A 14953-nucleotide genomic window follows, 5' to 3' on the forward strand; every position below is an offset into this window, starting at 1 on the left:
GTGCTTCTTTCTCATGAGTCCCTCAGAATTGTCCTGGGTCATTGCACTGCTGCTTGTAGAAAAGTCCATTACATTTGATTGTACCACAGTGTATCAGTTTCGGTGTACAATGTTCTCCTGGTTCTGCTCCTCTCACTCTGCATCAATTCCTGGAGGTTGTTCCAGTTCACATGGAATTCCAAAGGGAAGTTCTTATAAGTTGTTAAAGCTCCACATAGAAGTTGCAGTAAGAAAGGCCAGAAACTCAGAGGCTTGGTGATTTTATGGTGCTTAGGAAACTTTTGTCTCACAGAAATTTATCTTCTGAGTAAGGAAAAGGGTCTCCCCTCCTATCTCTAGGTTCTCCTTCAAAATAATCTGAAATATTTTTGCATGTGGAAGAAACTTTACTCATGTTCAAGGCAGTCTCTATCCATGTCTACCTGCATACATGTATGTTAATGTATTTCCAAACTTCTGCTACCTAAGTTGTTAAGCCATTCTTATTCTGAAGGTGACTGACTAACAATGGTCCTTAATAAGATTCCTGTCTTCAGGACATATGGCAGGTTTGTCCTTTTTAAAATATAAAAATACAACTGTCTGAGGGTGTTCCTCTGGCTCTGCCAAAATTGGCATTTCATTAAGGGAATGCCTACCTTGCCACCCAAAATCCTTCTCACCCTGCCTAGGAGAATTCCTCCAATTCCTGAGGACCCTCCTAGGATTTATCGCTTCCTTTTAGTGCAGTTTGCCAGAATATAGATTGTGGGATTTTTTTAACCCAAGTCAGGAGGTTCATGAGGGATGAAATGTTCAGGACAACTAGAGCAAGGAGAAGTGATTCAATGGAGGTGATTGCTTCAAGGAGCCCCATTAAGAAGCTTGAAAGAAATAAGGCACCAGTGAACTGACTAATAAGCCTGTCTTCAATTATACCAGAGAAAGCCTTTATATTGGAGACACAAGATACCACACACTATAGCTTTGTAGTACCACAATGACTGTAAAGCCCAGTTTCAGCAAGACCCAGATTGAAAGGTCAAGTTGGAAGAAGTCTCAGACTTAGAGTCAAAAGAAATGAGTTCCCAAATTTGTTCCACTACCTTTTTGCTATGTGACTGCAGACAAGTCACTGCCTCTACGTTTCATTTTCTTTAGCCATAATTTAGCTGTGAAGTAGTCAAAACGATACCAGTACCGCCTACCTCACAAGACTGTTGTCGGGGCAAATGGATGTAAAGCACTTTGCAAATGGCAGCATATTAGAATAATGCTGGCTATCATCGGCCCTCATCTTTTGGAGGTAGGAGGCATGGCCTCTCTCCTGCAGGGCTTAGGTTGCTTGCTCTGAGATCAAAAGAACACATTAAAGTTCAGTCAGAGCCTGTGTCTTTTTGCTGTCAGATTGCATTATCATGTGATATCACCTCTCTCTGCAGGCCCAGTCCAAGAAGAACACCTCATCCCAGTGTTCTGATCTCTTCAGTTACCTTGAGCCATACCTAGTGTGACATTTAACAAATATCTGGTTATCAGCTTGGCTCTGGCAGCAGGAAATTCCAAACCAGATATACAGATGGCAAATAAATGAGCCCACTGATTTCTGAAGAAATGTTGATCCCCATTCATTTCCTTTGAATTCAAGAGGCTTTGTGTCCTTAGAAAATGATAAGGACACATAAGCCTAGTCGCACTAATAGAAGCAGAGGTACACAAAACATGATGAGGAGGCCAACTGCAGACATAAAGTCTGTCTAACAGCTAGTGAAATGGCTTGGAGGTGTGACAGTATCAGATCGGTGGCCCATTCCGCCAGGTATTGCAGAGGACACAGGTTGTGTTCACTCAGAGGGCCAGTTTACTAGTTTTTCCAAAAAGAATATCCTCATTGTTTGTCATAGACAAAAGCCTTAATTCAATGTTGCCTCTTCTTTTTACTTAAGGAAGAATGTAGATTCCCTGAGATCTTGACCTTTTAGATGCTGATGTGAAATAAGTAAATAACACGGCATCAGATATCATCTTTTGTACATATTACCTCCAACAATGCTTTGGGAAATTAGGACAATTGTAAAGCTAGATGAAAATGATATTGCAAAGATAATAGAAAATGGTATTGTGCCCTGTCCACAAAAGCAATAAGACAAGACAGCTACAGTCTTGGAGAAAATTAGGTATGAGGACAAAAGCTTTACATGAGAAAACCTAACTGTGCTACTTATTTTCTTTGTGACTTCAAGTAAAATTCCCCAGATTTCATTTTCCCCAGTATAAAATGAGAGGATTGAATTAAGCGATCTCTCACATCTCTTTGCCTTCTCAATGCTGTCATCCCAGAAAAGCAAGTGGGGCAAAATGTGGCGTGGAAGTTGGTTTTTATTTGATTTCAACATCCTTGGAACCCACAAGTCAGGCTAGCCTGAGTGCGTGGATAGCAGGCCCCCAGAGGATCTTGTTACCTCTGTTGCGGTGGCAAGTTGTCCTGCCCAGTCTCACTTCCCACTAGAATTCCCAGCTCACACACTATAATATCAGCTCCTGCTGAGCTGGTACTAGTTGGCTTGACCAGCAGAGAAGCTGCATGAGTGTTTTGCAGCCAGATGGTCCAAGTCGATCTTTTCTTTGTCATGTTCAAAACACAACCTGTTCTGAGACTAAACAAAACCCAAACAAACCATTAGCATCTTTAACCTCTTGCTTAGCTGCTTGTTTGCTTGTTTGAGGCCTCTCTGATCAAGTCCTGGCCCTTACTAAACTGACCCACAATTCTACTGACTCCCTTGCTGCCACTTTATTATGTACTTTTTGACATCTTAGGGCAAAGGACATATCTGCAGCAATAAGACCAGGTTCTTCCAGTAAAAGCTTAAAGGACTATCAAGGTTAAGAGAAGTAGAAAAAAATATGGGCTCTGTAGCCCAGTGGCAAAGAAAGAAGAATCCACCTTTTGACCAGAAGAAAACAGAGTGAACCAAGAAAATTTCAGAACAAAAACCGCTCCCCAAAATCTAAGACTGCCTGAAGTCTGTATAAACTCAATTCAGCCAGTCCTGTTCTCTTTGGCTAAAGCAATTTTTTTCTCTTTTTGGAGGGGAGGGAAAGGATGGTGTTATATAGGGAACTAGGAGAAGGGGCTATAAGAAGTGGGAATATCCAAATCAGTAAGTTTGCTCTTAGCAAAACATGTTCTTTTCGAGTAGAATAATAATGAGGCCAAGGTCATGGGTTCACCACCAGCGCGAAGTAATTAGACTTGTTCTGCTGAATTGGGGGGGTTATTCATCAGAAAGAAGACAAAGTCTGTTTATAGTGCTCCTCCTCTTCCCTTGTGGAGCCCCTTCCTTTTCCTTGTCAGAGGTCTGATGGCCTAATGTGTCTCCATGTACCAGTTCCCCATTTCCCTATTTCTGCCATCAAAACTTTCTAACATATGTTAATGGATCAAGGGATCTTATTTTGGTGGGGCTTTCCTCCAGTAGTGCAGCTTATAGCCTATACATCCCTTCTCACCCTGGCTGAGTCTTGTCCATGTCCTTCCCCAATGTGTCCACCCATTGTCCATGGTGGACCTTCCTCCAAGTCTCTTGATGTTATATAGGTACCAGTTGTAGCATGGAGCTTGTCCATCTGCTACCCTTTGTGCCTGATGCATGGTCTGTCTACTTCTTTTTCTTGTCATAAATCTCTTTATCTTTTATGGCTCCTTTTGCAAACATATCTTTTCAGTAGTATGCTATAACTAACTTATAACTCCCATGCAGTTCTACATTTCTTTAGGGGTGACCTGCAATTTTTTATTCCTTGAGTCTTAACTATTTTGAATCAGTGGATGAATATTACTATAGCAAGGCTCTGGACTCTCTTTTCTACTGTAAGAGTGGCTCCATTTGTCACTCAAGGTTCTAGAGATAACCCTGTGGGGGTTACAGATATCATTCTCTAATTCTATCAGCTCAAGACCCCCTTCCAGTCTGTTCTCCTCACTTTTAACCACAAGAAATTAGCATGCTAATTCCATTTAATCAATTATACCAATTATTTTTATATACACTCCTTCTGTCTTAGAATCAATATTGTAAATTGGTTCCAAGGTAGAAGAGTGGCAAGCAATGGGGCAGTGAAGTGATTTACCTCCAGTCACACAGCTAGGAAGTGTCTGAGGCCAGATTTGAACTTAGGACCTTCCTCCTCTAGGCCTTGCTCTCAATCCTTTGAATCACCCAGCTGCCCCCAATACTCTTTTTTAAAAAGGATACTTACTGTGAAGATTTGGGAAGAACAGAAGTATGATCATCACCCGGGCAAATATATGGGCACGCTGTCTCCCATACTGCCTTTGCTCAAGCTTAGCAGTTTGTGATGGCACAATAGAGGAAAACTGATGGTACAGTGGATAGAACAGTGGCCCAAGAATCAGGAAAATGTAAGTTCATAAATGCCCTCAGACATTTGCTAACTGTGTGACTCAGAGCAAATCACTAAACTTTTGTTGCCTCAGTTTCCTTAACTGTAAAATATGGATGATAACACCTATTTCACAAGGTAGTTGTGAGGTTCAAATGAGATATTATTTGTAAAAAGCACTTAGCACAGTGCCTGGTACATGGTAAACACTGTGTAAGTGTTTTTCCCTTCTTCCCTTCTATAGAGCATTCACCACACTATGTCCACTTCCAAACCTCACCCTAATCCATTGAACAATCATTATATCTCCCTCTTGGCTGCTTCCAGTATGTTTTAGGTTATACCGATCACTTAGAACTTTACTCATCACCATCTGGCTTCCAGAAAATCCCAGCATGGACTTGAGTTCCAAGGTCTCTGGTGGCTCACCCTCCTAGCCTTTTGAAACTCACAAGGTCATAGTCATTTCCAATCCTCTTTCACCCCAAAACAAGACTAGATCAGATAAAGAAGCAGTAACAGAGCCATGAACTCAAAGGCCTCCTGACAATGGCCTAGAGTGCATTTAAATGCCTTCAACCTCTCTCCCTACTTAGGGCTTAGTAAGGAGGTGAGGGCCTCCTTCTATTCTATCTACATCCTGAAGTAGGGCCCTTCTATTGCAGGTCACCATATCGTTCCAGAAGTACTTCTGTGCATAGCGATTGTGTCAGCTAAGCATGTTGTGCATCCTCACCATTCCCCAGGACATAAGTATCTTAACAATTGATTTTTGCATTTCAGGAATACTTAAGGTCATGAAAAGACTTACATGGCTTCCTCAATGCCGTCTCAGCTTCCATCTTCTCCATGTTCACTTGTCAGTCTAGCTCATTGTCTAACTTCAGTGTCTGTCCAAGAGAGATGCACTGATGAATCAGCTCCATGAGCTATCTATCCAAATGAATTTTCTGATCTAGACAAGAGATGTTTTTTTATACTTGTTTATTGAAGAATGGACTGTCACGGCAAATTATTTTGAGTGGTTATGATTCTTACTTTGGAGGCTATGCAATATGCAACAGTTTTTGCTGTCATTATGGGGTCACCTGCAAATGAACATTTTGAGAACCTCATTCACTATCCGTAAGAAACCCCTCTTCCATTTGGAGTGTCCTTCCATGGCAGAAGCAAATAGCTCTGTTGTCCACCCTCCACAGTAAAGGTAGTTTGGATGAGCATGTTTTTCTACAGATTTGAGGGCATACTTGGTATTAATCAAAATGGTTGTGGAACAAATTTCTCTGTTATTGTTCTTTCAAGGAATCGCCCTCCATGAAGGAGAAGATTTGATCTATCATTCTGCATATTAGTGATGAATAACTCTGTATATGTTACCTATCCCACTAGGTAATTGCATCTTAACAAAAGAGAAAGTCCTAAGCCAAAGAAATAAAGCTATACTAATTATAGAATTACAGGAATCATTACTTTGGATCAGGGAGGTATTTTGAGGAGCAGAAGAGGGTACCTTATATCATGCTAAATGAGATTACCATGCCAACTTGGACAGTTGTCCCTATCCGTGGCCACAAACTGCTCCCCTAATCTCAGATACTTTCTCACAAATCTTGGCCACTGATAAAAAGAAAGATGAGGCAAGAATATGTGAATTGAGTTGCTCTTTGCAGCTCATCTCCAGTGATAAAACATAACTCACAGTGAATGTCATCCTGCTGTTAGTTTAGGATAATAGTGTAATCTTGGTATACAGTATGTTGTATTCGCTCTCTCTCTCTCTCTTTCTCTCTCTCTCTCTCTCTCTCTCTCTCTCTCTCTCTCTCTCTCTCTCTCTCTCTCTCTGTCTCTCTGTCTCTCTGTCTCTCTGTCTCTCTGTCTCTCTCTCTCTCTCTCTCTCTCTCTCTCTTTGTCTCTGTCTCTCTGTCTCTGTCTCTCTCTGTGTCTCTCTGTGTCTCTCTGTCTGTCTCTCTGTCTCTCTCCCCCTCTTCCTCTCCTCCCAGTCTCTCTCATTTACTATTTCTTGGCTCTGCTTTCTAGATACACTTAGGTGTATGTGAGTGAAGAGAGAAAAAACAAAAATAAAGTTAAAATGTCTATGAGATGTTCAAAGTATTCCATTCAATGGTGTCAGCTGGGTAGCTCAGTGGATGGAGAGCCAGTCCTAGAGATGGGAGGTCCTAGGTTCAAATCTGGCCTCAGACACTTCCAAGCTATGTGACCCTGGGCAAGTCCCTTGACCCCCATTGCCTAGCCCTTACCACTCTTCTGCCTTGGAGCCAATACACAGTATTGACTCCAAGATGGAAGGTGAGGGTTTAAAAAAAGTATTCCGTTCAAGGCAGGTGGTGGCTAATGAGAGATTTATTTTTAAAGTTCCAACTGGTTAGAAGACATATATGTCAGAATTACCTGAGCAAATCAAGAACCCTGGAAAAAATATTAAGACCTAGAGTCTGAACCAAAAGAACCATCTTGATGAGTGTCCCTTGAAATCTAGAAAAACATGTGATGTAAAAAAAAATTCAGTTGCTATTTGATATCACTGGACAAGATTTCAACTCAAGAAAATGCTATAGTATTTCCCTTCTGCATAGTTCTTGCCCTCTTGGCAGTAAAGCTCAAAAAACATTAAGAATTTTGTTAGACCCATTTTCAAGGCTATGTGGAGTCACAAGAGTTTCAGACATCCTCATCTTTCTTTGAAGAAAGACTCAAATCCCTTTCAAAAATAAAAGGCAGGGCAGCAGCTGGGTAGCTCAGTGGATTGAGAGCCAAGCCTAGAGATAGGAGGTCCTAGGTTCAGATCTAGCCTCAAACACTTCCTAGCTCTATGACCCTGGGCAAGTTCCGTTTAACCCTCATTGCCCAGCCCTGACCACTCTTCTGCCTTGGAACCAAAGATGAAAGGTAAGGGTTTTTTTAAAAATAAAAAATAAGTAAAAGGCAAGTGTTTAGATAACAAAGTGATCAATTTAAACAGAATTACTAAGAAGGCAGGAAAAGAGCCTGTAAGCTGGCAAGAAATATTCAGGGACCTGAGGACTCTTCTGTTACATGTAGTCCAAGTCTGTATTTGAAGACAAAATGTCTACATGCGTAGTATACCTACAAAGATAGCGCATATTGAGTGCTTGCACTTCAAGTCAATTTTGCAGCAGTGGGGTTAGGTTTGCGTGGCTTTCTGCTACTTCTTATAGGTGAGGAGAGTACCCAGAATGAACAGTGTTATGGGGGAGGTAAAAGGAGGGAATAAGTTCATGGCCATCAAAGAACTATTTGTCTCTGGGCAACATCATCAGGCTTTCGAAGCTTAAGCCCGTGCCCCCTTTTTTGTCATCACTTCTCTTTAACCAACCATGACATCAAGCAAAGAAGAAAATTAAAATGAACTGTGCATACAAGAGGCAATCAAACATGTTTGTGGAATGGAATTCAATCGATGTGCAAACATGTATTAAAAGTGCCTACCACATGTTCTATTATACTAGCTATCAGGAATATAAAGACAAGAAGGCAAATACAAAAGCATCCCTGCCCTCATGGAGCTTACTTTCTGTTTGGAGAAATAGCATGTGTTCACCTAAACACATTCAAAGTAAATGTCAGGTCATCTCAAGGAAGAGGTCCTGGCACCTGAGGAGGTCAGGAGAGAGATTGTAGAACAGTGAGGGTGAACCTGTGGCACAGGTGCCAAAGATGGCATGCAGGGCACTCTCTGTGGGAACATGGCTGCCCCCCCAAAGTTCATACTAGAAAGGCAGAGGGGCTCAGGCAGAGCTGCTCTCTTTCCCCTCTCTACCATACTTGATTGCATTTTTCACATCCCCCACTCCTCTGCCCAGCAGCCTAATGGGAACTCACAGTGGGTAAGGCGGGCAGTTCACAGGCAGGAGAGCTGGAAAGGAGATGCAGGCCACTCCACTCTCCCTCTCTACACTCACTGAGGGCATTCCTCACTTTACCTGCCCCTCTGCCCAACATCCCAGTGGGAGGGTTTCCTCCATCCCCTGTGTAGGGAAAGGGATCATGGCAAGTGGGGGTGGGGAGTGGGGAGGCAGCAATGCACTTGGTCTGAGGGGTGTGGTGTGGGGGTGGGGCCCAGCACTCCATCTCTAAAAGGTTTGCCATCACTGGTATTGGAGGTGGCACTTGGGCTGAATCTTGAAGGAAGCTGAGGAAAGAGGAAAGTGCCCTGTCCTAGGAATTCGGAAACCAGGATTCTAGTCTCTGCTTTGCCACTCATTATATATACAAAGGGCAAGCTTCCTTTCCCCTCCCTGGGTCTCAGTTTCTCCTTTTATAAAATGAGAATATTGAACTAAATTACTCTGGAGGTCTCTTTTAGCTCTGACAATGCATGGTTATATTCCTGCCTCACTTCGATGACATAGATAAATTAGATGCAGTAGGATCCATGACACAAGGATATATTTTTCATCCTGGGGTAAATCGGCTGAGAATTTCCCCAGGGTTTGTCTCATACCACAAAGCTCTGTGGGAATTTTCAACCCAATATCATAAAAAGAGACTCTCTAACCCTTGTGTGGCACTCATTGTGAAGAGTGTGTCCCATTAAGAAAAGATGATAGCTTTGAGAAATTCGTGCATGCTCTCATTTCCAGACACCAGGAACCACGGAGACCCAAATCCCACAACTTCCAGATGTTAGGTGTAATGCTGCTAGGCCTAAATAGTAAATATCAGTGGAGGTAAAAATCATCTTGAAAACAAATGTCTAAGTTTTGATCCAACCAAGTTAATAATGTGTAATTTAGAAACAAGGTCAAAGCAGAAAGCTAAAGATCTCCTGAAGATTCTCTTGGGATCCCTCAAAAGGAGGCCTCAACAAATAAAAATGAAACTAAGTTCATAAGTGGCCTCAAGGAAAGGCAGAATAAGAAAGCATCCCACAAGAGGATGCTCCCTCCCACACCCCAAATATCATACCAAGTAGGTTTTGTTTTGTTTTTCCCCAAAGCAGGGAGAAATAGAAATTACCAACCTATGTGTAAAATTGAATTTAGGGAGACAAATCACACAGCAGCCTCCTTCCCATCACAAGCATGCCTGAATGCTCTTATGACAATCCTGAAGTCATGATGTGAGAATCGGCTCCTTAACTGATAGCCATTTGGTCCTGTATTTCCAAATCACCACTAGCCTGTGAATCCAAAGACTTGATACATAGCCTTGTTTGAATTCTCCCCTCATTTCTTCCTTCTGCTCTTTTCCTCTCTGTTTTTCCACTACCTCCTTCCCAGCTCCATTTAGCTCCTGCTCTTTCTTATTTACTGAGCGTGAGGCTTCCATATGAAATCCTAGCAATTTCCTGAAACAAGATAAGCATCCATCTAAACTTTTTCATGGCTACTTTTCCATTCAAGAACATTCGTTTTCTAAGTATCAAACCTAGGACTCAAAGCTGAAAAGAAGAATAGGGATCATTGAGTGTAGCTAGAGGATAAAGGAATCCCCAAAACCACTCCTCAAATTGCCACCCATCTAGGGTTGGATATACAAGATAACTAAGGGGTGATACCTTTCATTTTCTTCTTCCAGAATTAGGCTTCAAGTAAGTTATTGGATAGGGCATATGTCTGATATGCTCTATCACTGACTGACTCCCCTTAATACTCACTGATATTGAGGTTTTTCCTTAAAAGAGCTTGTGAGAAATTAATAGACATTAAACTGAGAATAGCATCAACAACAAAATAATGACTCACATTTATTCATCCCTTTATGGTTTTTAAAGCCTCAGTAATCCTTATAAGGTATATGACATTATAGCTGCGCTCTTTGTGGTGGCAAAAAATTGGAAAATGAGGGGCTGCCGTTCAGTTGGGGAATGGCTGAACTAATTGTGGTATCTGATGGTGATGGAAAAGTTGCACTAAAAGGAATAATAGACCTCCAGGAAGTGATGCAGAGTGAAAGGAGCAGAACCAGGAGAACATTGTACACAGAAACTAATACACTGTGCTACAGTAGAATGTAGTAGACTTCTTACTAACAGCAATGCAATGATACAGAACAATTCCGAGGGACTTATGAGAAAGATGCTATCCACATCCAGAGAAAGAACTGTGGGAGTGGAAACACAGAAGAAAAACTGCTTGATCACATGGGTTGGTGGGGATATGGCTGGGCATGTAGACTCTAAACCATCATGCTAGTACAAATTTCAATAATATGGAAATAAGTCTTGATCAATGACACATGTAAAACCCAGTGGAATTGTGCATCAGCTACAGGAGGGGGTTGGGGGGAAGGGAGGGAAAGAACATAAATCCTGTAACCATGGAGAAATATTCTAAATTAACTAATTAAATAAAATTTTCAAGAAAAGTAGATAGCAGAGAAAGAAATATTGAAGTCAGATGCAGATCAGAGCATACTATTTTTCACATTATTTTATTTATGGTTTTGCTTTGGGGTTTTAGTTTTGCATGAGTCTTCTCTTACAGCAACAACCAATATGAAAGTATATTTTGCATGATAATATATGTATAGCCCAGATCAAATTGCTTACCATCTTCAAGGAGGGGGAGGAAAGGGAGGAGGGGAGACAATTTAGATCTTATAATCTTGGGAGATGTATGATGATAAATTATTCTTGCATGTAATTGGGAAAATAAAATATTTTTGAATACAGAAAAAAAGATTTTTTAAATTAAAAAGTAAGGTAAAAAGCAAAAGTTATCCTCATGTTACACATGAGAAAATTGAAGTTCAAAGATTTTAGTTGACTTGCTCAAGATTACATGGTGTAACCTTCCCCAAATGTACCTCAATCTGCCTATTTCCTACCTCATTCCACTGTGCCCTTTGGAAACCTCTCTCTAGCCTCTGACAGTGGCACCTTCATTGATTAACTGAAAACGATTTCCTTTTTAACCTTCTCCACTGAAGAGTTGACTTTGTATTTCCTATAAATCCCAGGACCAGGAGGGAAGAAGGGATTAACATTCTTTGCTCCCCTCTACTTTCCATGCTTTTTACCTCCTTTCCTCAAGAGATCTTCCTCTTTTGAAGTCTACTTAATCCTTTTCTAATCTATTCTCTCTCCTCTCATGGTACCTGCCCTCTGCCATCACCTTCAGTAACTACATTATTCATGTAAATGGCCCCATCTAACATCCTGACCACACATTTTCTCAGGCTCCTCCACTCCAATATCTCCTTTCCCATTTCAGCCACACATTGGCACAGTTACACCTTAAACTTCATCATCTCATAGAAGTTTACCATCTCCAAGATCCTGATCTTGGACATTCTATAACCTTCCATCCTTCTACCTTCTCACTCTCTTACATCAAACCTGCTCTTAGTCTTTCTCCAAGTCTCCCAACCAGGAGTTGGTAAATGTTTAACCACCAACTCTCTGACTATACACAATGTAAATTTAAGTTTAATCTGTATTATTAAGATTTTCTCCATCACTTCATAAAGTCAAGACAAACAATAAAACAGTAAGTCGTCCTCATTTGTAGTACTTGCTGGTTTCTGAGACGTAAACACTCACACTGAAATTAAGGCAATCATCTTTAGCAAATCCATATGAGCTGGTTCCAGTGCAAACCCTTTCCCAACCCTTGACCAGTCCCTATTTTCCAATTCTTTCTCCTTTAATCTTACTGCACTTGTCTCCATGCTTAGCTATTTTAATGATTTGATTAGTCACTTGAATGATTAATAATAATAGCCTCTCATATTTTTATAGCCCTTTAAAGTGTGCAGAGCACTTTATATAGATGATGTCTTTAGTCCTCATAGCACTGAGTGGTTGGTGATATCTCAATTTTTAAATTGTTTTACAATTACAATAATTACAATTATATACAATTTTACAAACTAAAAATTAGAGATGTGAAGTAACTTGCTTCTTATGACACATCATCAATAGTGACATTCAAACCCATGTATCTCTCCACTCCCCATCTCTCCTTCTGCCTTTCTCACCAAATGAAGTCATCATCCTAGAATCATTCATTCCTTGAATCTGTCTTCAATCTTGGTGTCTTCCTCATCCCTCAGTAATTCCCACAAACATTCCCTTGTTCCTACTCCTAGGGCTGCTGCATAGCCATCGAGAAATTTACAAATTTTATGAATTTCAAATTTAAGATACATACCCATTATGTGACTCTGTTTCCCAGACCCCACTTTTGTCCTTGTGTCATGTCCTTGCATTTCGGAGATGGGGTTTCTGTGGCCCAGCCCCCATCCACTCACTTCTCCCAATTTTGCCATCTGTTAAACTTGTCTTTACTCAGGCTATACTTTTCCTCTACTCCTAGTGAGTGATTATTAATAACTCTTATAAAATATAATACTTGGAGTTATTGGATATTAATTTTAATATTACACCTTACAGGATAAGGTTATAGATAAATATCTCTTCCACACTGGGGAGGGGGGGCGGGAGACACAGGGTAGAAGCACAGTGTCATCACAGTCTGGAAATCCATGCTAAATTTTTGGTCCTCCATACTAGAGAAGAAGTCTGAATTTTTTTTTCTTTTTCGTTTATGGGTTATTTGTAGTACCTTAGTGTCAAAATTGGGTTACAGATTTGGTCATATGTAATATGAAGGTCAGTGTTACAATTGTAAATAAATATACATTTCTAGCCTTTGGGTGTCATCTTATGTCTTTTGCATTCTTTTTGCACACTTTAATTTTTACTTGTTTAACTTAAAAAAAGGAATTGTGCATATTTATGGAATTAAAAGATAGTTTATTGATCTTATACGATGCTATACATATATATTTATGCATTTCTGAGTTTCTGAACTTTTTCTGTGTCATCTGCTGGCCTTCATGTGTCATCTGTGCCTTCTGCAAAACTCCCCAAAGATTCCTGTTTAATTTAATTTCTTATGCCCACCCGCAATATATCAAAAGCACAATGGCAAAAGTCATGATGTGTAAGGGAAACCTGTGTAAGAATTTAGAACTGGAAAGGGTTTATTTAACTCCTTCATTTAACAGGGAAGGAAACTAAGGCCCCACAGAACTTAATTGATTTTCCCAAGGTCACTTCCCAAGGGAAGTAGGAGAAATGGGATTTGAACCTTTGCCCATTGACTCCAAATTTGGTGTTTTCTCTTTATCCTGCTTCCAATCTTCTTACCAAAGTTTTTTTTTTGTCCTTCTATACTTTTCGGCTGTTAATTCCATGTCTCATCTGTCTTCACCCAAAGTTCTGAGCAGGAGGGGAAGCTATCTGTGCTCAGTACCTCTACTTGGTTACCACTTACTCAGTCCCTTCCTTGCACCTCCAACCTAGCTTCTGCCTATGAAACTTCCCTTTACAAAGTCATCATAATCACTACATGTAATGGCCTTTTAAAAATCTTCTTGGATGCCTCTGCATTTGATCCTGCTGACCACGCCCTCCTTTGGAATAGTGTCTCCTTGCTTAGCTATCAAAATACTATGCTCTCCTTGTTCTTCAGACTCTTTAAACACACTTTTTTTGGTTTATTTTAGTAGCTTCTTGTTTTCTTTCCAGGCCCTTCAAAGATGTTTGTTGGGGTGTTGGGGGAAGCTGGGTAGCTCAGTGGATTGAGAGCCAGACCTAGAGACTGGAGGTCCTTGGTTCAAATCTGACCTCAGACACTTCCTAGCTGTGTGACCCTGGGCAAGTCACTTAACCCCATTTCCTAGCCCTTACCCCTCCTCTGCCTTGCAACCAACACAGTATTGATTCCAAGATGGAAGGTGAGAGTTAAAAAAGATAGATGAATGTTCCTTCAAGATTTTAGCTTTAGCCCTCCTCATTTCTTTCACTACACATTTTAGCTTGGCAATCTCATTCAGCCCCACAGTTCTTCCACATCCCCTTCATACAGTTGGATCCCTAATCCCTATTTCTATACCTGACCTTATTTTTTAACTCTAAAGCCACATCTCCAATTGCTTATAGAACATCTCTACCTGATCATTGCGAAGGTTAAACTCAGCATGTCCTAAATTGAGCTTGTTATATTTTTTCCTAACAGTGCCCCTTATTTTGACTTAATTCTTTCCATTATTGGCATTACTATTCACCCAATCTCCTATGTTTTTTTTAATTTGGAAAATTTTATTTAACTAATATAGAATATTTTTCCACGCTTTAGAAGATCCATGTTCTTTCCCTCCTCTTCCCCCTCCCCCCGTACCGACACAATTCCACTGGGTTTTACATGTGTCATTGATCAAGACCTATTTCCATATTATTGATATTTCCCTAGTCTCACATGTTGAAAACCTCACCTTTGGTTCCTCCTGGCTCTTTACTTCTCACGTCCAAATTAACATAGTCTAGTCCTTCTGGATCTATTCTCCATCCATGAAATGTTCTTGATCAAAGTGCTCCTAACCACCCTCCACTTCCATATGCGTGCTGTCTCAACCTTTTAAAATGTAATGTTCTCGAGGGCAAAGATGGTCTTTGCTTTTTTGTTTGTAACCCCAGTGCTTAGACTCATAGTATATGTTTAATTGTATTTTCATGCCTTCCCTCTACTGTACTTTTCCCTCTGCAACATCTCTTCCATCTGCTCCTATCTCTCTGCAC

The 14953-nt window shown here is 40.7% G+C and overlaps 1 protein-coding gene across 6 annotated transcripts in view; it reads left to right on the plus strand.

The window, feature by feature from the left end:
• TENM1 (teneurin transmembrane protein 1) overlaps nucleotides 1-14953 on the plus strand; it is an 864097-nt gene that overhangs the window by 571223 nt on the left and 277921 nt on the right. The gene's annotated exons all lie outside the window — the stretch shown is intronic.

Source organism: Monodelphis domestica, chromosome X, assembly GCF_027887165.1.
Source record: "Monodelphis domestica isolate mMonDom1 chromosome X, mMonDom1.pri, whole genome shotgun sequence".
In the NCBI taxonomy this organism is placed as follows: domain Eukaryota; kingdom Metazoa; phylum Chordata; class Mammalia; order Didelphimorphia; family Didelphidae; genus Monodelphis; species Monodelphis domestica.